The following is a 22,177-nucleotide window of genomic DNA, read 5'->3' on the forward strand; positions in this document are numbered from 1 at the left end:
TATATATTTAATATTTAAGGTCAAAAGAGAGATCAACAAAGAAAGCTTACTTATTTATGCTACATCGTGATTGATTAGCATAAGTCTTATTTATTTAATAAAGGCTAAAACATTCGTGAAAAAGGAAGAAAAAATCAAAAGTAACTTATATAATAGGAAATATTTTGGTAAAAGGGCAAAGATATATGGGGGGGTTCCCATGCATGGAAAAGCTTGCCTCACTAGTTCAAGAATCCTTTGGATTTCAAATATTTCTAAATGGATTGATCACAAGTCTTATGAAAGATCCTAAGGAGGTCATGGAGGAACACGACTTACCAGCAGATGAAACAGAGGGAAAGGATGAGGAATACATTGAAGTGGCAAAGATAGAGGAGTCCATTGATCTTGAAGAAGAAGCAAAAGAGGTGGAACGAAGCAAACTTCTCTCAGTGAAAACCTCAGATATCAAGCTACCTCTAGATTTGTCAGGTTTCAATGAGTGGCAAGCCACCTTAATGCTACCAAGAGTGCCAGAGTTTAAATTTGGAGATAGATCATACATTTCCTTCATGATATACAAAGTATTTTTGTTTGCGTGAGGACTTTGCACTAGCCACTATCTCCAAGTATCAGGAGGAGAGGAATGGATTTTTTTCAGATGACAGTAGTGATGACGAGGCAATGGAGATCTCGAGTAACCCACTGGACTGCCTTAAACTGTGCTTTAAAGAGGCAGAAAAGTATAGAGAAAGCCTTCGTGATGAAGCCACATTTCAAACTATTTGAAATACTCTCAAGCCATCAACTAGTAATCAAGATATGGAGGATTGGTTTAAGCGACCAGCACAGGAGTCAACCCGATCAGTCAACCTATAGAACAATGAGTTTTTTTTGCAAGATGAGAGTTTCATGGTATAACATCCTGCCCCCCCCCCCCCCCCCCCCCCCCCCCCCCCTCTCTCTCTCTCTCTCTCTCTTACACACACACTTCTTTTGTTCACAGTCATGGATTGCTGAAAAGGATGACTTTCTTCATCATCAAAGAAGACAGTTTTGTGGCAGGGATGCAGCTCTAGGAGAATATCTTCCTAGTCTATGTGAGGCACCCATCCTAGTCTTCCACAACGGAATGTCGCAAGAGGGGAATACTGCAACCTATGCTTTCAAGACATTATCTCGCTTCTTAGGTGGCTCAATTCTGCCACAAAATGCAGACAAAGCTATCCTCATCGACAAGGCTTTTGGGAGAGAATGTTTTGGTTACGAGTCCTACCATATGTTGAGCAAATATTTTCGAGCAAGGAAATAACTGAGCGAGGAATCTAGCACGCGCGCGCGCACGCACACACACACACACACACACACACACACACACACACACACACACACACACACACACAGAGAGAATGTAAATGACAATGCAATCCATTTAAAAAATCCAGTGTGGATTGTAGTACCCGTGTGTGATACAATCAAGATAGCCAACAACAATATGGTGAAAGACCATAATGGAATGACTAATTATCAAGTCTAATGAGTGAGTAAACTTTGCCACCCACCCTACTTCATCATCTTTGAAACAAGGCAAGGACATTGCTTTCATTGTAACCAAGCTATGTCTTTTCCAAACAAGACATCAATAGATATTTAGTTGAAAAATTGGAATGAATAGCCACCATGTTACAATGGCAGATGCCCATGAAGAGTCATATCTCCAATTATTTTCTTTCCCTTCTCTAGTGTGTTTTCAATGAAAAAATGAGAGCATGTCACATTTTTATATCTTGAAATTTGAGAGAAACAATGCCTAGTATCTCATAAAAACAAAATTTAATAATCATATCTCCATCTCTTTCTATTGCTTGTAACCATCATGTATGCTTACATGGGATGGGTATAGGTAATGGAAGGTAACAAAGAAAGGAGATTGTGAGCACTAGCTTTGATTTTTGGGTGAAGAGCACTAGCATCCATTCAAGGAAACCTGGACGGCTATGTGCAATATTTGTGTTAAAAGAGTGCCATCATAGGTCAACTCCGGTCATGTGATTTATAATTTTTGGTGTGTGTTAATGAATATTTTCCCCAACTGTTATGTCTTTAGCCATCAGGTTTGGCAAACTTGGAAAAACTATCTCCTCTCTCTCTCTCTCTCTCTCTCTCTCTCTATATATATATATATATATATATATATATATATATATATACATATATACATATATATGCTCTCTCATCCTTTTGTGATGCAATGAAGATAGAATTTTTGTAGGGCACCTCATGAAAGCCAACCAAGACTACTCATGTAAACAAAATTTCCACTCTTGTTGCATGCAAAAGTTCTCTTAGTAAGAAAATTATATTAGAATATCAACTAAAAGGGTCAAGGACAGAGAAGTATTCATGCACTTAAAAGTTCAATAAGTATGTTATCATTGAACGATGCAAATTAAAGGGTAAGACTTAGTCCTCATCACACAACACGGTTACCCAGACAAGGCCAATGCCCTTTGTGTCACAAGAGCGGCGACTATCTGTATTGTAATCATATTTTGTGCGAGTTGAGTAACCAACTAGACTAGCAGAGTAATAAGGCTCTCCATCTTGTCACCCATGCTTAATGTTCAAATCCACAAGCATTTTTGAGCTACTTGAAGTTCAAATGTGGACAAAGGGCTACTCACCCTGGCTACTTCTTGCCTCTCGTTGGATAGGTTATTGAGCCAATGAACGACTCTCAACTCAAACTCACACACATCTTGGTACGTGTGTGACACGGCCTCAAACTGTGACACTTATTTGATATAAAATGCAACTACATGTAGCCATATGTGCCGGCGTGGATGGCTACAGGCACGTTTCTATTGGAAATTATTGTTTAGAGTATCAATTGCCTCTAGCCATCCACGCCGGCGTGGATGGCTACTGGCATGTTTCTTGTATAAGCCTCTCTCTCACTGACTGCATTATGCGAGTTCACAAGGTCTAGCGGACTTCAGATTTCTTTAAGAGCGAGTTTTACAATTAGATCAGAGCTAATCGCACAGGTACAATAGCCAACAGACTGTAGCCCCTAGCCAAAAGCGAGCTTGCACACCACGGCAGGTAGATCGGACCAAGTTCCCCAGCAACGCAACTAATCAGCAACAACTCTTACAAAGCTGCCAAGCTGCAACTTTGAGCCGCCAATCGTCCGTTTCCCTCGGACCTTCCTGCAACGTCATGCCACTCCTGATTAGGAGGTGTCCTGATTAGCCCAAAGGCCAAGGCTGGGGTCGAGGGTTAGGTCCTTGGAGGCAACACGGTCGGGGCCGGGCTCGCGAGATGGCGGAGGCAAGGGTCCTAGTGGGCATCGCTGCACAGAGCCATCTCTATTGAAGAAGAAGAAAGGGGGGACTGATGCAGCCAGCTCCTTTTCCTACTACTGCTTCTCTTCTTTGTCACCCTGCTCAACCACCATTCTTTGGGAAGCACCTGCGCCTGAAATCTCAGAGACTACATGTGTCTAAGGTGTTGGGCAGCGTGTCAATGGTGTCCTCTTTTTGCTTTTTCTTTTTTGGAGAATTACCTAGGCTACAACTTTGAAATTGCACCCATAGGCACGGTCGTCCACTCCCAAGCCCATGGAGCATCACCCACTCGCTCTCGCAGGTGTTGGAGCGTCACCCAATAAGTTCCCTTCAATATTGCAGCAACATGCATGTCACTTATGCCTCGGCTTTTACATGGCAGTCATGACTACATCAGATATATTATAGGTACTATGCAACAAAGCAGGTTAAGGTTGTGCATGTCCAGAGGATGTAGATCTTTCACCTTATTAATGTTTGTATGCAAAATCTTGAGAGAGAGAGAGAGAAAGAGAGAAGAAGAAGAAGAAGAGAGTTTTAACGTTGTAGGAAACTATCCCAGAGTTCTAGTCGATGAGGAGAATTGTACTCAAGAACTATTATTCAAGAGGGAGAGAGCGCAAGCTTTTCCACTACGTTTTGAGAGAGAGAGAGAGAGAGAGAGAGAGAGAGAGAGAGAGAGAGAGAGAGAGAGAGAGAGAGAGAGAGAGAGAGAGAGAGAGAGAGAGAGAGAGAGAGCCCAAGCTTTTCCACTTCTTTTTAGACCCATGTTTTGCATGGTGTCACTTGCACAGATGCCCTATATAAGAGTTGTATGGTTTCCAACTTATAATAGGCAGAAAGACAATCCAGACAATCCTCACCAAGACTTTAAAAAAGTCTAAAATAATTCTCATTAACCAATGAGGTACACTAGGGTAAAACCCCCAATACCGGAACACCTAAGAGAAGTGACAAATTCTTGAGAGCCTTCTGCACTATTTTGAGCTCAAAAGGGTGCAAAGGAAGGGTGAGTGTAGCACCTATATGCAGCAACATTGGCACCACAAATAGTTAGACAGAGGTAGAGACCAACGTGATCTAGCAAATCCTATGTATCAAAAACAGGATCTAGTAGCAAGATGATCGAGTGGGGCAGTTAGAAGAGCAGGCTTGTACCCAATTGATTGCACAATATATATCTTATCTCCCCAACCTCTAACCACATGGTGGAAAATCTATCTTAGCATTGGGGGTAGACGGGTCCTTGTATAGGGGCCCATTTTGTTATTGGCCCCTTTACCCTATGTGAGTGTTGGACAAGGGGAAGGGATGGTTGTCAATAGCAAGGGGGCTCTTGAACATGAGACAACAACCATGCTCGAGTATAAAGTTGTGACCACCACCATGTGTGATAGACAAAGGCCATGGCAACCTCTTTTATAGGGCCAACTCATACTGAGGATCGTGCAACTGTACTTATATGACAAAGGCTTCAATCACAATGCCTTGAAACTCTTGTATTAACCTTTATTATCGATTAGTTTTGAGTAGATTCAATTTGGGAGAAATGTTATTTCTTCAATTAATTTACACATCCTCTTGATCACAAATCAGTGTTTCAAAAAAGTGTGTCAACTTAGCCTTGAGCTATTTAGAAATTTAGTACAACCAGCTAGGGGTAGATTGAAACAAGAAAATTTGATTAGATTTTGCCAAAAAGAAGAAGTAAATATAGCTAGAAATACAACTCACTTTGCAAACATTTCCACTTATATACTCCCTTGAAGGGATCTGTGTATGTTTGGGACACAGGTTTTTCCTAAACCGTTATGAAGGCATGCTATTAGTAGCAATCTATTGTAAGCAAAAAGCATTATACAAGACTACTAGAAATCTAAAGAAAATGAAGGTCATGTTTACAACCTTGGTAAGGTTTCATCCTCATTTGTGGGAAGAAATTCTCCATGTGCATCACAATGTGCTACTATCTAATGTCGTTAGAACTACCACTCTAAGAGTTATCTACTTCTCCCTAAAAAAGTCTCACTTTTAGTGTTGAATACCTCACTCCCTTAGCTACTATGTAACAATTGCAAGTACTACCCTTCCCTTTCCAACTTTTGCTAGAGAATAGCGTCCCATGGATAGACATATCTCTATCCTTGGTCCTCTTCTTGGCTATAGTTGCGCATTGATGTTAGACACTGTAGAATGTTTGAGATCAAGGTTATTCTTACAAAAAACATTTTGATCCCATTGTAGACCATACATCTTTGCATCCATTGACGTTTTGGAAGCACACGTGAAGTTTGGAGGCTAAAAACATAGATAATGGAGAGAATGCACAGGTGAAGTTGGAGGCATATAAATAAATGATGGAGAGGATGCTGTCTTACTTAATCATGACCTACATCAATTCTACAACATGGATATTATTAAGGTGATTTTCCAGATATTTCTCAATTTTGTGTTCGCTCGGAATGGCTTGCTCAGAGTTTGGGATTCCTCTTTGGTTACTTGCCAAGATATATTGGGGGTCGTGCAACATATAACTACACATACATAGCAATGGCATTATCTTTAGGGAAAGAAAACCCTATTGAGCTCTTAGAGTATGGTAAACATTTAATGATCAGATACAAGGGTGAGGTTCCAGATGATATTTGCAAACCATCAAAAGTTTCAAATAATTGTGGTACATATTGAATTTAATTCTACAGGCATTTGTGGTACATCCGATCATCTAAACTGTAATTCTCTTGTTCCACGGATGATTGGCATATTGCATTGTCTCCCTCCACCTCGTTGGACTTTCAAGAGCACTTGAGTTGTTGAATGCGTCTGCTTGCTTTCTTTTTTGAATTTGCAAATGTCTGATTGCCTGTACGGTTGCTGAAGAGGCCAATACTTGCTTTTGTTTCATGCGGTGAATGATTCTGCAATAAAACCACTGAAATAACTCCTTCAAATTGTTTGCCTTATTTTGAGAGCCTCCATGATGTGGTCTAAAGTAGCCAATTCTAGCCATATAATGAGACTCCCCAAGCCCTGGGTGTTCCACATACCTGGATTCCCATACTTTTGGATGAACTATGGCAAATGATTAAAAATAATGTGCTACAAAACAAGAAATTTTTTTAGAAATTTAAACACAAAATTAGTACTTTGACTATCTAAGATGCTTTGAATTTACCATGTATTGAGTGATTTGAGTGTCAGTCCATGCTGTCTTGAAGGATTTTTTCAGTAGTTGAAGGTTCTGTTTAAACTTTTGTTGAGATTATCTTGCGACCAGTCATCATTCTCACACATTTGAAATAATGTGTCAATGGAACGCCACACATCACCCTTTGCATTGTGAGTTGTTTGCTCTTGGTCTTTCACTGCTTAAATAAAGTTTTTTCCAATGCATATACTCAACTTTGCTAATGTAGGTAAGTGATATACTCTCCCTCGCTTTGTTAGCTTCACATATTTCATACCTTGAGGTTTAGATAGAAAACGGCGTGCCTTGACCCCACCTATGGATGGTTTGCAGGATACATCTTTCTCATTGCTTGACCTTTTTTCGTCCCGCTGGATTTTCACATTGCCCCTATGTAGATCAATATCTGACAAAACTAGTTCCAAAGCCTCTAGAGTGACCTGTCGTTCAGTTGACTTTTTGATTTTCCAAGCAAACCCAATGTTCAGACATACCAACTTCTCTACAATTTGGCAAAGACCATGCATTGTACAAATATGGACGTTAGCAAGTGGTATATCCAGAACTAGTCCAAAATTAGAGTTTATATTGTGACGAGTAGGAGCCTTTCTCCACCACTTTGGGTCCATCACCTTCGCAGGCTCCATGAAATACAAGCATGGAGACTTTGCCATGGCACCCATTCCACAATTATACAGACACTTCAGTGTTTTGAGGTCACCTGCAAGATGCCATAGAACTTGAAAGTCTCCTCTCCCATCTATAGCCAGTACCTCTCCTCCATTCATTTGCCTATCAATGATATCTGGAATAGGGGTTTGATGGAACACCCAAAATAAAATGTCATGGTCTTCTTTCTTTACCTACAAGATTAATCCTTATGAGATGCAAAAAATAAATCTAAAATTTATGTACAATAGAGGGCTTGCTAGAGCTGCAAATTTGGAAATAAGTGGATTACCTGAAATGCACCAAGCTACCATATGTTTGTTTTTTATTGAACAGTGAAGTATGAAGGATCATCAGTGGGACATTTGGAAAGATCCCTATTCATTAATGTGATTGTAACTTGCTCTAGCTTCTTCTCTTTAAGAATTTCACACTCATCTAGCTTCAAAACAAAATGTACAATGCCACCTGTCTCTTCAAATGTGATTTGTAGAACTCTACCATTCTATTTTTCAACAAAGTCAAGTTTATGAAGATATTGTTGTACTCATCATAAGTGACAGTAGTTCCCTGTGAGCTATAAATATCTTGAATATGAAATGGACGTCCAATAGAGCCGGTTTGTTCATTATTGAGTTGGAGTATTTCCCTCCAAACACTTGCATTTGTTGGTAAAAGCTTAGACTTTATTCCCTTCTTCACAAACATGGAAGAGATAGATTGTTTAATAGCTGAGGAACTTCTTTTACTAATGCCAAGGGAGTCCAATGTACCCTGTATTTTCTTGGGAGACACTGCATTCTTTGAAATGAATCTGCCAACAACATCCCATTGCAAAACCTTAAACTTGTTTTCATGCATTATATCCTTTGCAAGACCACTAGTTATCAAAGGCTTTAATTGCTTTCCTACATTGGCCTTCCGGTCTATGTTTTCTTTGTCTGGATATGTAGGATCTCTACAAAGAAATCATAACTAACATAAGCAAAAACTCTGATTAGTTTAAATTAATTAGACAGTTTACAATACTCACATCAATGCTTGGATTCTTTTCTTAAGGCCGCCAGAGCCTACCTTCAACGTTTGAAGATTCTGTAGTTTCTTCTTTTGCACACGAGTGCCTAACATTGTCTCTTTGTTTTGTAATGTCCTTACCTTTGTTCGCGAGACCTGGGATTCTTGTGTGCACTGCATATTATAGTCTTTCGGTCCTCATAATGCAAGTTGGAAAGTCTCTCAATCTCATCTGCTTGGTGCTTCATGATGTCTTTATAATTTTCTGATAGACTGTTTAGAGCTTTACAATAGCCAAGCAATCCTTTCTCTCCGTTACCTGCAAAGGTCAACAGGTTAGTGGGATTTGAAAATGCAAGGAAAGCATTGGTCATGGGTTTCAATGGATAGAGTGAGACTTTTGTCCAAATATCTAAGTGTTTTTCTCCCTTTCCTCTGCATCTCTCTGTCATGATTGGTGTCACTTTGATGTTAATTTTGCCTTGCTTACATAGTGGCTTATATTGGGGATCCATGTCAATATGTAGATAATAGAGGGGTCTTTTAAGGAGGACATTTGTGGGGGTGGAAGAAGAATCCATGTATGCAACATTGAAAGAAAGGGAGGATTTCTTTGAGTTCAATGCACAAACAGTGAGAGAGTAAGGAGAGAGCATGTTTGGAAGGACGGCGTCTTTTTCTCTTTAGTCATACATTCCACGTACAAGAAACTCCCTCCAATTCTATGACGTTCATTAAATGCAATTGAAAATGATTTATTCTTCAATCATCACGGACATTATGACGATGTGGCAAGAATCTACTTGTAAGTACACTTTTTGAATGGTTATTCCAAGTTTACAATTTCTTTTACCACACCTATTTTCTAGAGAGAGAAAGTCAAAATTCTATTTTTCTTAGAAGGCCCTCCAAATGACCTCCAAAATTTCCTAATGGGGGAATGTTAGCAGCAGCGGCTAACACAGGCTACACCGAATATGCATCAAGCGGAGATATGATATGGTTGTGCATAATATTTCCAACTCACTTTGTATAAGTCTTGGGCTCATTGGGAGTTCCAAAGTTGTATATGCTAGCTAGAGGGCTCAAACTTAAACCCATATTAGAAGGGATTGTGGTGAAATCCTTTATGCAAGGAGGCTTCATTCTTGAGTATCCACTCTTGAGGATCCACTTTTGAGAGCTCTCTCTCTCTCTCTCTTGAGTGTTCACTCTATGGATGGCCCAGCCTTGAGATTAATGCCCATGCTTAAGAGGCAAGTGCTAATCCATTGTAATTAGAGAAGCTTTGATTAATCTAATCCCTATTTTACTCATTAGTCGTATCTTCTCTACATTTCATTATGTCATGAAGTAATTTTATACTCTCATTATTCTAGATTTGAGAGAGGTAATTACTTCTTGCTTTGATCTTAACTCTCTTCTTCCATAAGTATTTCAATTAGTTAATGACTTCTCTAATTCTCTTTATTAGTGTAGTGTGTGTGAACTCTTGGTCATGTCATTAGAGTTTGTGCCTAATTGTGTGCTTAAGTGTGTGAAGGTTTAAGAGCCTTGAGCTCAATGCCACTTTTGTGTGATGTGATTAGAGTACCTCGGTTGGCATGTGATGATTTGGAAAGCCAACTTCAATGCAATTAGTGTGTGCTTTGATCATGGATGCTTGTGTTCACTGTGTTCTTGTGACTCCATAAGATTGTCAAGTCGGACTTTGGTGGGGTTGATGTGTGTAGGAGTTGATTGATTAGTGATTAGAGTATGATTAGGATTATTCTTGCCATGGCTAATCTCTACTTGCATTGGTGATGTATTCTCTTGAATCCTTTATTTGATGCATCCTGTGATGCTCGTGCCTCAAAGCCCTAGCCGGGTTGCCGATCCACGGATTGATAATTTTGTGTGGGTTATGATTAGATCGTTGCTACAACGCCTCCCAACAGAGAGAAAAAGGAAAAGATAAAGTAGATGATGCAAAACCTATAAAGCAGCCAAGACCTATAATAGCAGTAAAGGAACCAGCCCAAAAAGCAACAAGAGAGTGGGAAGAGAGATAATGTCTTTTGAGCTTGAGCGAGGACTTAGAGGGGACTTTGAGGAGAAATGGAACCCATCTCCTAAGAGGGTCAAAATTCAAACCAAATAACCCATGTACAACCATGAAGGACGATCCTATGGCGGGCTTAGATCATCTCTATCAACAAGAAGAATGTCAACGAGAGCAGTCCAAGGCACAAGAAAAAGAGAATATATCACCTAGAGAGTACTCACCAAGAGAACAAGCAAACACTGATGAAGGGGCTCCACATTTCACTCCTCTAAGAGGGCAACAACAACTAGAGGAGACAATTCCCATTGCTAGCAATATAGGAAAAGAATCCAAAACACCCAGAGAAGCTACAAATGAGGAAGTGGATGAACCAACCATCCCAACAGAGACTTCAAGCACACAAGCAAACCAACCAGATGACCCAATCACAACCGAAGCTCATGACACGTCAACGGATCAACTTCAAGCGAGCAGCTCAAGAAGATTGGAGATTATGGAAGACATAGATGAATACGCCTAGTATGCACATGATGTGGTGAACAGAATGAGAGACAAGATCTACGCTCGCCGCCGCCAACAACTCCACAATGTGTATCAATGGTTGTGGCACGCAAATAGAAGGATCAACATGGCCAACATTTGTAATGAATCATACAAAGAAGCATGAAATTCAAAGACAAGGAAATGGTTGAATTAACTACAAATTTCACACCAGACTTGGAAGCTCTCCAAACAAGGAATTAATAGCAAGAACATCAGTTCAAAGAGGCCATCTCTGCTTTACAAGAGTGAACTTTCACAATAAGCCGACTATAGATTCAGATAAATATTGCAAAATCTCATTTGGCATAGTCAGAAGCTTGATGCCAAGAGAAAAATACATTGCTAAATTAGCTCAAAGACAACCCTACAGTCTCCATGCTACAAGGCATAGATGAGGCATATAAAGTAATGGAACATAAGGTTAAGACCTTGAGATGGAGCTAAAGCTAGAGAAAATGCAAAGAAGAGAACTCTACATCCGGTTTATGCAGTAAGAGGAACTATATCGAAAAGACATTGACCAACTTAAAGCGGAATTGAGCAAAGCACAAGAGGCTTCCACGACACATGCAAAACCACACTGGGGGAAGAAACAATAGATTTTGCAATGGGAGATAAAGACACCCTGCAATTTATGGCTTTTGAAGTAGCTACCATCGAAGAGGCCAGTATCCTAGAGCTGGATTTTTCTCATGATGAAGGGGACCCTCAACTCTACCGAAAAGCTTGACTGTTGAGGAAAAAAAGGCATTAAAGAAGCAAGCGGAAGCGGAGACCGAGACAATCTAGAAAGAAGCCATGAAATGGGAAGAGGGGATATTTCACTCCATCAATGTCAACCTCCGCACACCGTCCACTATCAATGAGGCATGGCATCGGCAAGCTCTCCCCTTCCTGCTCATAAATTTTGACGTACTCCAAATCAAAGAAAGACTACTCAAGGACTTACAAGCCTACCCAACACTGATACATCCAAAATGGTGGGAGATCTGGATAAACCAACACCCAAGGTATCTTATTTTGTATAAAAATTCACCATTACATATCAAACAAGATCCTATGCAGTACCCGTTACTAAGAGTCAAAATCTGGCAGCAACATTCTATCATCCAACAAAAGAGGCCCACTTGGCTTAACTACTGCAGGTTTTGACCACCCCAAAATAACCAACCCATAGAAACATATATGGTGGAAAAATTATCCTCAACCATTCATCTATTTCAAGGGATTCCGGAGTTAGCATGCTTCATTTTGGTAAAGATTGCTAAAATGCTCCTAACCTGCTTGCAAACCTTTCACCACGCAAAGAAAATAGATGCAGCATGGATGTCATTCCTTGAAGGCGCCAAGGGCTTATGCTATGATTTATCTGGCCAACCTTCAAAGGAATTTCTCCATGGATTCTATGAAAGGATGATGTTTCTACCATCCTACTATATGCAGACATTTGAAGAAGCATTCTACACACGCTTCTTCACTTATAGATCCAAGATCTTTGGACCTGTCATCACCACCTGTGGGCAAGATTTGTCAGTTACTCCACAATTTGAGCAAAGAAACAAAATAAACATGTAGATTATGTCAATTGAAGACAAAGAACTCCACCTCAGGTACCAGCAAGGTCTCAAGCAGCATGCACAAAGGATTGCAACAAGGAAGCCCGACCACTACTTAGCACCCTAAGTAGCTGTGTCGCGAACGACACAAGGCAAGGAGGGTGGGAATGTTAGTTGCTCAGCTAACAAGAGCCAAAAAAAGAGCATCAAAAGAGATATTACTCATTCTTAAAGTCAATTGATTGTATTAAACCCCTTTGTATTTACTAAGAAATCCCGCAAAGTCCAAAGCCATTGTAATATTTTTTTATTTTTGCCAATGAGTCTAAAGGGGTTAAGGGCCTCCAAGTTCGTAATTGTATGAAGTTTTTAAGCTTTGAATTGAGCCCAAATAGCTAGGAATGCAGTCTTCAAACCGTGTCTAAGGTATAAAAGAAAACTTTTGTAAATATAAACGTAGGTTTTGGTATGAAAGTAAGCATTTTTTGCAGAAGCTCAACGTGAATCTACTATTTCTTCAATTCCTCGTGTCTCTCTCATACAATATTGCATTGTTATTCAGCACATGCCAATGTGTTTGCATGTGAAATCTCTTCCATTTAACATAAGTTTCTTGTGATAAAAGTGTGTTTCTTTTCCTTCCTATGCACTATACATGGAGTCTTACCATGAGACGAGAGACTCTTTTTGAGCAAGCAACTATTCCGAGCGAACACACACACACATAGCATTGGGGGGGGTGGGGGGGGGTCACAGTAGGAAACATGGGTAAAGACATAAGTTATTGTACAGTGTTAGATGGCATGAAAATAATGAAACTTTTGTGGATTTCTTAGATATGAAAACGTGCTGGTACAAGTTCTAGTCATAATTTCTTTCAAAAGGATCTAACATTTTTTTTTTCACAAACCACTCTTTCATCTCAAAATGACTAACCATAAATTGATTAAGTGGACATAAGTCATTGCATACATGCAATCATGGAACTAGGTGACCAATCACACTTCCCAAAATCTTAGAGGATTGAAAGGCATAAAGTTAAAAGACCATAGACATTTTTTCTAGGCTCAATCATGTGAGAGAGAGAGAGAGAGAGAGAGAGAGAGAGAGAGAGAGAGAGAGAGAGAGAGAGAGAGAGCTAATTTGAAACCTTACGTTAGATTTACAAGTTACTGACTCTAAAACTTCTAACCTCACACATTCCCCAACACATGCGGGATACTACTCCTCTATTGTGGTTATGATTGCCACTAGCCAATAAGGTCTCTCAAACCTACCACACAAACTACCTCACTCAATCTGTACTTCATATTTCTCCTTGGAACCCTCCACTTTTGAAGCTTGAATTTTCAAGAAATTGTCCTTAATTTTTGCCTTGATTCCATTAACATCGACATTTTTTTCTAACTTAAGGGCCTTATGTGGTACACACCTCGTTATCCTTCTTGGATTCATACTCGGCTCTCACCACGAATCACAATCTTCCAACATTATCTTCACATCTTTCTTGCTCATGCCAATCAGGTCCATTCTAAATTTAAAGCACTTGTCATCCTCCATCACACCCCATGGCATGCGCCTTTCACACTAGTGGATGAAGTGGGCACATCAAGCGATGAGAAGAAAACGTTACCATGTCCATCATCTGCATGAGGGATGTGTGGTGCATGAAAGAGGAAGTAACGTTGAACAAGGGAAAAAAGAGGCTTGGAACAAAGTTCGTTATCCATCCTCAGTTGGCAATTTCTCTCTCCCGGCCACCTTGTGGTTGCTTATTAGCTATTGCTCTTTCAAGACTCATTTCAAGATGACCCTTGTTGGAGGCAAAATATCAAGCAGTGATCACAAACTCCTGACCAAAGGAAGAGCAAATTTTTAATGGAAGCTCAGAAATGACCTTGTGTGCAACCATGTGAGCATCCATGTTAAAAGACGGGGAAAGTGGTGCAGAGATGAGTTGAGATTTTGGGAGAACAATTTAGCTCAGGGGGTTCACCTCCTAGACAGTGTAAGTTACCATGTGAGTTCAAATGAATGGGTTTTTTAATTGCAAAAAAATTTAAAATTTTAGCAAGATCATATAGCAAAAGGGGTTTTTTAATTGATTTTAGAGAAAACTCGTAAGTTTTGGAAGAAAAAGGGGTCATTTTACTACCTTAAGCATGTAAGTAAAGGGATTTTTTTTAATACCCTTTGAACGCACGTTAGAGTAGTTTCTTAAAGGTCCACACCTAAGAAATTTAGTGGGGATGGAGAGAACATCATGTATATGATGACAATGGGGAAACATTGAGAGAGAGAGAGAGAGAGAGAGAGAGAGAGAGAGAGAGAGAGAGAGAGAGAGAGAGAGAGAGAGAGAGATGCAATTATTGCTACCAGTATCCAACAGTTGATTCCCTCTCTGGTACTATTGGGTAGCATGTTAAAGCAGAGCATTGGGGTCGTCATCCTCAGGGGGTCACTTAATAATTATGTGACTATCACGTGAGTGTAGTAGAAGGAGTTATTAAATTTTAATTTTTCTCACATTTTCACATGTTAAAGGGTATCATAAATGGATTCGAGAAAAAAAAATTATAGATTTAATAGAAAAAGGGTGTATTTCATTTGTAAAAAATTCACAGATAAGAAGTTTTAAAAATAGTCCTTGAATGCTTGTGATAAACACAATCTATGCATAGTGAACCCCCCAACCCATCATCTTGTGCATTGTGTTTACTCCAAGCTTCAAGTTTCAATCGAAAGACACATGTGTCATTCTTGGTGAGGGACGAGAGTTGTAGAGAGTGAAGGGAAGAGGTCTCAATTGCTTGGTACCTTGAAAAGCCCATCGCCATTGTAGGCCAATTATGTGAGAGATAGATAGATAGGTTTATTATTGTCTTCCTAGGGTCGTATTCATGGGGTCAAATATGTTCCATAGAAACATGTGATACACTCTATATGGAACTGATAAGTGATTCTCGATAATCCATCATTGTGGTGATAAGAGTCATAATTGAGAGCCCACACTATGGTTGGGAGAGGAAACTGTGTCGGTCTAAGTCATGGGGAGGGAAGCAAGTTTGGATGTAAGAAATCAGATGTGAGCAAAAGTTGAGCATTCTAATCGTGTGTGGTACACAGACTCTCAAACTTGAAATGAGCATAATTTGCAGAGTCAATTTGACTCTTCTTCATTGCCTATGTGGGAGCTAAGCCAAATGGATGTGATCGTGCACATAGCACCGACAAGGAAATAGACTCAAGCATATAAGGGTAAGTACGATTTCCGCTTTTGGCAAAGAACATAGTTTTGTAGTCAAGGGCAATATGTGTGGTGTAATGTATGAAGCACGGCCCAACAGATTCCTCCCAAACGGAATTACATTGCTTCGTTCACTTGGTGTAATGCATCCCATCTCCGAAACCACTTCTTTACTTCTTGCATCCATCTCTTGCTCAAGATCTTGCTTTTATGTGTCTTTTGAACTTTTTGCTTGCTTCCCATGCAATTGTAGGAAGTCGATGTAAGGGGTTTTGACACAACTTTATCATGTACTCTACAACCCCATGCCCATAACCTCCATTAAGATCCTGACTCAAGGTGTAGGGTCATATATTGGGCTGGGGGAAGAGAGAGAGAGAGAGAGAGAGATAGATTTTATTATCGTCCACGGAGGTCAGATATGACCTATGGGACCAAAAACAAAACATTACAAATGTAAGGGATTGTGGGATACATCTTAGTTAAGGACTGAGGGTCCAAAAAGAAAGTTAAGATAAGATAAGATGAACAAAATCTATGCAGAAGGAGGTGAGGAGGGAACCGGTTTGGGAGTTCGAAACTCTTGAATAATGGCTCTACCTCCTTGGTAGACTGCCCATTTTCCTGCTATGCGTGCTTCTCGCATCTTCTGTAGTTCTGCCTTCTTTTGCTTGAGTTGAGCGGGTGTAAGATCTTCTGCAAACCACACTTTGGTGTCCTTTAGAAGTCTTGATTGCTCAAGAAATTTGATCCGGTCCCTCTTGGTTTTGAAAGTGTAGATTGCATGATTGGTGCGATTCTCGTGTGCAAGAGAAGTAATGTTGTTGGATCACACTGTACCATAGGGATTGCGGATTGGATGCGGGCAAATGACTCGCTAAACTTGGGATCCCCCTCCCCTTTCCAATCGCTTGGAAGCCCACCAATGCGAATGTTGAGGGCGATATCCTCCTTTCGTTGCCGTTCACGTAGCGTGAAAGCCACACGATCTTCGACCCTGCGAGAGATTACCTCTTGTACTTGAGTTTTGACCTCCTTTGTGACGGTCATCTCTACTTCTTCTTTTGCCTTTGTGAGTTTGATTTTGATCTGTTTTAGCTCCTCCTCCTTGCGGTTCTCTATTGTGGCTAGCCGAGCCTCGAAAGCTGCAAGCCTTTGTTTCAACTCGTCATTCTCCTTGCGGAGGCTTTCGACTTCCGTTTGAAGGCGGGTGATGTTGTCTACCTTCGGAGGTGTTTCCACGACTCCAGCAAAACTAAGCTTACTTCGAGACGCGGCCCGGGTAGCCATGAATGCAATGAGCTGCTTAGGTCGGAGTAGTAAAGACCGAACTTCTTGAAAAATCCGGCCTTCTTGAGGTCGCAGTGCAGAGACAAGACCTTAGGAATGCCAACCTTCTTGAAATTGTTTGAAGTTGCTCGGGTGAATCTCAAGCAGTGAACCAGGCCGAAATCAGACTGTCAGGCGGTGGTGAATCTCACGCAGCAAACCAGGCCGACAGACCGAAATGAGCTAAACCTCTTCGAGGGGCCGAACCAGGTTGTCACATGCACGAGACATTCTCGCAGGGCACTTTTTCGCTCGCAGGGTTACACAGACGACTCTATCTCGCAGACGAGAGAGAGAGAGAGAGAGAGAGAGAGAGAGAGAGAGAGAGAGAGAGAGAGAGAGAGAGAGAGAGAGAGAGAGAGAGAGAGAGAGAGAGAGAGAGAGAGAGAGAGAGAGAGAGAGAGATTTAGAAGAACTTTGAGACATTGTAGTATGCCATTTTTCCCTCCAAGCAATTTTTTGCTGAGAAACTCCAAATACTAGTTAGCTGGTGTGATTGGAGGTGGGGGATCCCCATGTGTCTCATGCAAGGGGATTGTCAGCCTGCCAATAACTACACTTAACTAGGTATATTGGTGTGCCTTCATTATAGAATCTAATGATGTGGTGGAAAGTTATAATGTGAGAATTATTGTTGGACTTGGCCTCAAGCTTGTTTATTACTAGTCCTCAAGAGTTTAGAGGGTGAGTTCCATCAAAAGCCTATCACCAAGGCACAAAACTTGAGAGAGAGAGAGAGAGAGAGAGAGAGAGAGAGAGAGAGAGAGAGAGAGAGAGAGAGAGAGAGAGAGAGAGAGAGAGAGAGAGAGAGATCATTCATTTGTGTCTACTCTGCTTCTAGCATTTGGTCTAGAGCTTCAAAGATCCCTTGCCTTCATTTTTTATTTCACCTCAAGCTTGGCTCCTGCATCCTTCAATTCTTCATTTGTTTTTGAGTTTCAATGCAGCACGACACAATGCAATTAGAATTTGTGCTTGAGAGAATGTGAACAATATTTTCATAGATACAATTTCCTACCTCCAATGAAATTGAAATAGCTATGATCCATAAAGAACAATGCAGCAAGGTAGGACCAGATTGTGTCATATAAGTATGTGACCCTCCATGGATTGATGGTAACCACATGGCACATGGAACATTCAAAACAAACCGAACATTTTGTTGATAAAATTTTCTTGATCAATAGGTGTTACTTGTTTTGCAATGGAATCACTCATATGTGAATCATTGTGCTGAGAGGCTGTGTCATCCTCTTGACTATTATAATCCTTTTCTTTATATTTCTCACAGTTATCCACCAGATAAAGAGCTTCTTTGATCAATTTATTTAGCGTCTTGCTCCTTATCATAGGTAGATCCTTCCAAAGATCCGCATGTCTAATTCCCTAGATAAAGATCAACATTAATTGTGCTTGTGTAGGAAGTTCCGCTCTTGGACAGAACTCTACATATCTCTTGAGCCATAATGCCGCTTTGCATACTGATTCACCCTCATGAATTCCTCAAACAGCTCATCTAGAGTCTCAAAATTCTGTCTTTCCACTGAGTCGAACCATGTACCTACGTCCTCTTCCAAAGTCAATCCAAATCCCCCAAACTGTGTCGCAAAATTTAAAACTTCCTCTGCTCTAATTACTCTTCTAAAAGTCGCTACGTGATCTCTCAGATCTTTATCTCCGACATATTTCTTGTTTACCCATTTCTGGATCTAGGATGGTCTAACTAGCCGATTGTCTACAAGTCTAACCATAGACTCTCCCAATGCTTCTCTCGCTTCAGGTCTCCTACTATGCCTAGGTTCTTCTTCAAAGGGATTAGTCATTCTTCTAGAAATTGTTCCTTGAGAAAGCATGTCTGTCATCTTTGTGATCACTTCATCTCTCATTATTGCTTCAGGTCTTCTACTATGCTTAGGTTCTTCTTCGAAGGGATTAGTTGTTCTTTTGGAAATTGGTCCTTGAGAAAGCATGCCTCCCATCTTTGTGATCACTTCATCTCTCGTTATTGCTCTAGAAGGGAATCCAGATGGCTCCCTTTTTGCAATTTGTGTAGGAATTCTTGTGTTCGGTGGGGTAATCTGTGGTCCTTCATTGACCAAATCTCCACACATTTTTAATGCAGTGCGTTGGTTTGTGCTTTCTACAGCTCTATATTCTCATCCATACTTGTCAACAACCATAGACTTCCACTGATAGGAGTTAGACCATCCCAGATCCAGAAATGGGTAAACAAGAAATATGCCGATTGTCTACAAGTCTAACCATAGACTCTCCCAGTCCTTCTCTTGCTTCAGGTCTTCTACTATGCCTAGGTTCTTCTTCAAAGGAATTATTCATTCTTCTGGAAATTGGTCCTTGAGAAAGCATGTCTGCCATCTCTGTGATCACTTGATATCTCGTTATCGCTCTAGAAGGGAATCTAGGTGGCTCCCTTTTTGGAATTCTTGTAGGAATTTTCGTGTTTGGTGGGGGTATCTGTGGTCCTTCATTGACCAATGTCCACCCATTTTTAATGCAGTGTGTTGCTTTGTGATTTCTACAACTTTGTATTCTTGTCCATACTTGTCAACAACTATAGAGTTCCATTGATAGTCGACTCCGTATGTATAGACATATAAGAGCTTCTAACATGTCAGCTCTTTTGGGTATGGCTCTGAGCACCTATAAAGGTTGACATCATTCTTGTAGATATGTCTATACAATCCTTCACTATCAATTCCTATCATCCAAAATCTCTCAACAAAATTGGTCTTTATCCACTGCAAATTTGGAAGATCCATTGAGGGCGGATGCTCCTCTATTGTTGGGATCTCAAAGCTCGTGTAAGAGCTGAGTTTGAATCTAAAGTGTACATTATTTCTAGGCTTAAGTGCTCTATCTTGATGTAAGTAGACTTAGTCCACTGAATTCAGTGCTTTGGTCAAGGAAAGGTTGAAACTATGTCCAAAACCTTGACCATTCTCTCACAATTCTCTCAAATTGTCGGTTGTAGACACCCCTAACTTTCGGATGAATTTTGAGGCCTTAAACGACGTTTTTTCGGGTGCTATTACTTAGGGTTTACATAGAAAGTTGTGGAGCTACTCTAAAGCTTCGTTTTGATTTTTAAAAAAAAGTTTTTGAATCCGATATCGGAAGCTCAAGATATGGCCAAAATATTTTCTTTTTTACTCAACCTATGCCTGGAGATACCGAAAGCTCAAGCTATGGCCAAAATATTATTTTTTTTACTTAGCCTATGCATGGAGACTTTACGTGAATAATGTCTTCTGACTCAGATTTGCTCCAAACTTAAATTGTAGACTCCCCTTGATGTCTTCTACCCACTGCAAGTCTCAGTTTGTGATTATGACCTTTATTTTGACATTTGAGACATTCTACGTGTAAAATGTCTTTTGTGGAAGAATGAGGTGCCTTTAATCCCAATGATTCCTTATCACTCAAGCAACTCTCAACAACTTTCAGAATTCAATTTGGAAATCTTTTGGGCAAGTTATGATCAATACAAGCATGAATCTATCCAGATCTGTCTTCTGGCTTTTACAAGCTCAAATGAGCTCCAAATGCAATGAAATTTCTAACTAAGGACTTCTTTTATGCTCTAGGACATTGAGGTATGCCCAAATGTTTGTTTTGACCAAGATCTGGCCACTAAGACATTATACGCGTATAATGTCTTTTGGCTCAGAATGACATGAAATTTTGTAAACATGCTCAAAACATCATTTCCAACCCTCTTATGTGGTCAAAAGTGAAATTTGACTTCCAGATCTTGGCATGAGACATTATACGCGTATAATGTCTATGTGCTAAGATTTTGACAAAATTTGGTCTGTGAGCTTGTCTTGTGGTGCTTAACACCCTGGTATGCTCAGATCTCAATTTTGGTCTCTAAAAGTGTCCTTTAGACATTATACGTGTATAATATCTAACTGGTCAGATGAAGCAAATTTCACTCCAAAGGTTCCTCTTCATACTTAGCAACTCACAGCAAGTTTCAAAATTCTATTTGGACATTTTTCGTGCAAGTTGTGATCAATTCAAGCAATCACTTGCCTAGATACATCTTATGGCCTTTGCAAGCCCAAAAATGCTTCAAATTTGATGAAATTTGGCATATATGCTTCCTACATGCTGTAGATCACAAGGGTGCACTCAGTTGTAACTTTTGACCTTAGATCTAGCCTCTAAGACATCATACGTGTAAGATGTCTAGGTGGTCAGAATTCAATTATGTTTCTACCAAAGGTGCCCCTTGGTGTGTACAACAAGAATATGTACTCACAACAATTTTTGGACATCAAAGATACACAAAATCATCACTTTTTGACAAGGGAATCCCCTGAAAGAGTAAAATCCCCTTAAATCTCAATCTATAAGCACAAATGAAACGAAATTTGGTGTATGTGCTCAACACAACATGCAAAAGATGGGTATAATGTCAAAAGTTTATCATACGCGTATGACTGCTGATGATTTTTTGGACAAAATTCATTCACAGGCATCCCCAAGTCTCTAGCACTAGTTTTCAAGCACTTCTACCAATTTTCATGCAAAAAAAGTGCTCAGAATCTATAAGGTCTCTACCACCCTTGGAAAGGGGATTCCCATGTAATGGAATACATATCAGGCCATTTTGGTCATAAACAAAAAGTTACTATTTTTGGCAGTTTTTGTTACAATATACATGTGGTAGTGATGTGTGTGAACACACTAGGACCGCCGGGGCATTTTTTCCCTCTTTAGGAGGTTTTTTCCCCCGAGCATTGTATATATGCCCATCCCTCTAGGGCTATCAATCTTTCCATTGCACACTAAGTAACACACTCTCTATTGTGTGCCTTGAGCTTCCTTCGTCTTCTCCAAGCTGTGTGTGTTTCTCTGCAACCCTAATTCCAACAATTGGTATCAGATCAGGTCATGTCCTCCCGGGCTTAGTTGCCAGCTACTCCAGCACACACCTGTTCACTTTCTCCGATTTCAGTGAGCTTTGGCGAGCGTTCGCAGGTCGACAAAAATTTTGGGAAAACTCAAAGAGCTTGGTCTGCTCAGAATTTTGATTTGGGCTCATTTCGGCCTCCATTTCCACTACAAGCAGTACTGCACAGGCTATTTCGTCATTTTGTACAGAATTTCTATTAGTGTCGTTTTCTGCATAACAGGTGCCTTATGGTCTTCTACGGTTTTTGCTATATAGCACACGTTGTTCCCGCTCCGTTTCTCCTATTTTTGGGCCGTTTTCACATCAGGTGCAGC

At 40.3% G+C, this 22,177-nt stretch overlaps 1 pseudogene; it reads right to left on the reverse strand.

The window, feature by feature from the left end:
* Positions 1 to 13,635: 13,635 nt before the first annotated feature.
* Positions 13,636 to 14,146, reverse strand: LOC147464053 (26.7 kDa heat shock protein, chloroplastic-like; annotated as a pseudogene).
* Between the last annotated feature and the right edge of the window lie 8,031 nt (positions 14,147 to 22,177).

Source organism: Adiantum capillus-veneris, chromosome 2, assembly GCF_014529385.1.
Source record: "Adiantum capillus-veneris isolate H3 chromosome 2, ASM1452938v2, whole genome shotgun sequence".
Classification (NCBI taxonomy): domain Eukaryota; kingdom Viridiplantae; phylum Streptophyta; class Polypodiopsida; order Polypodiales; family Pteridaceae; genus Adiantum; species Adiantum capillus-veneris.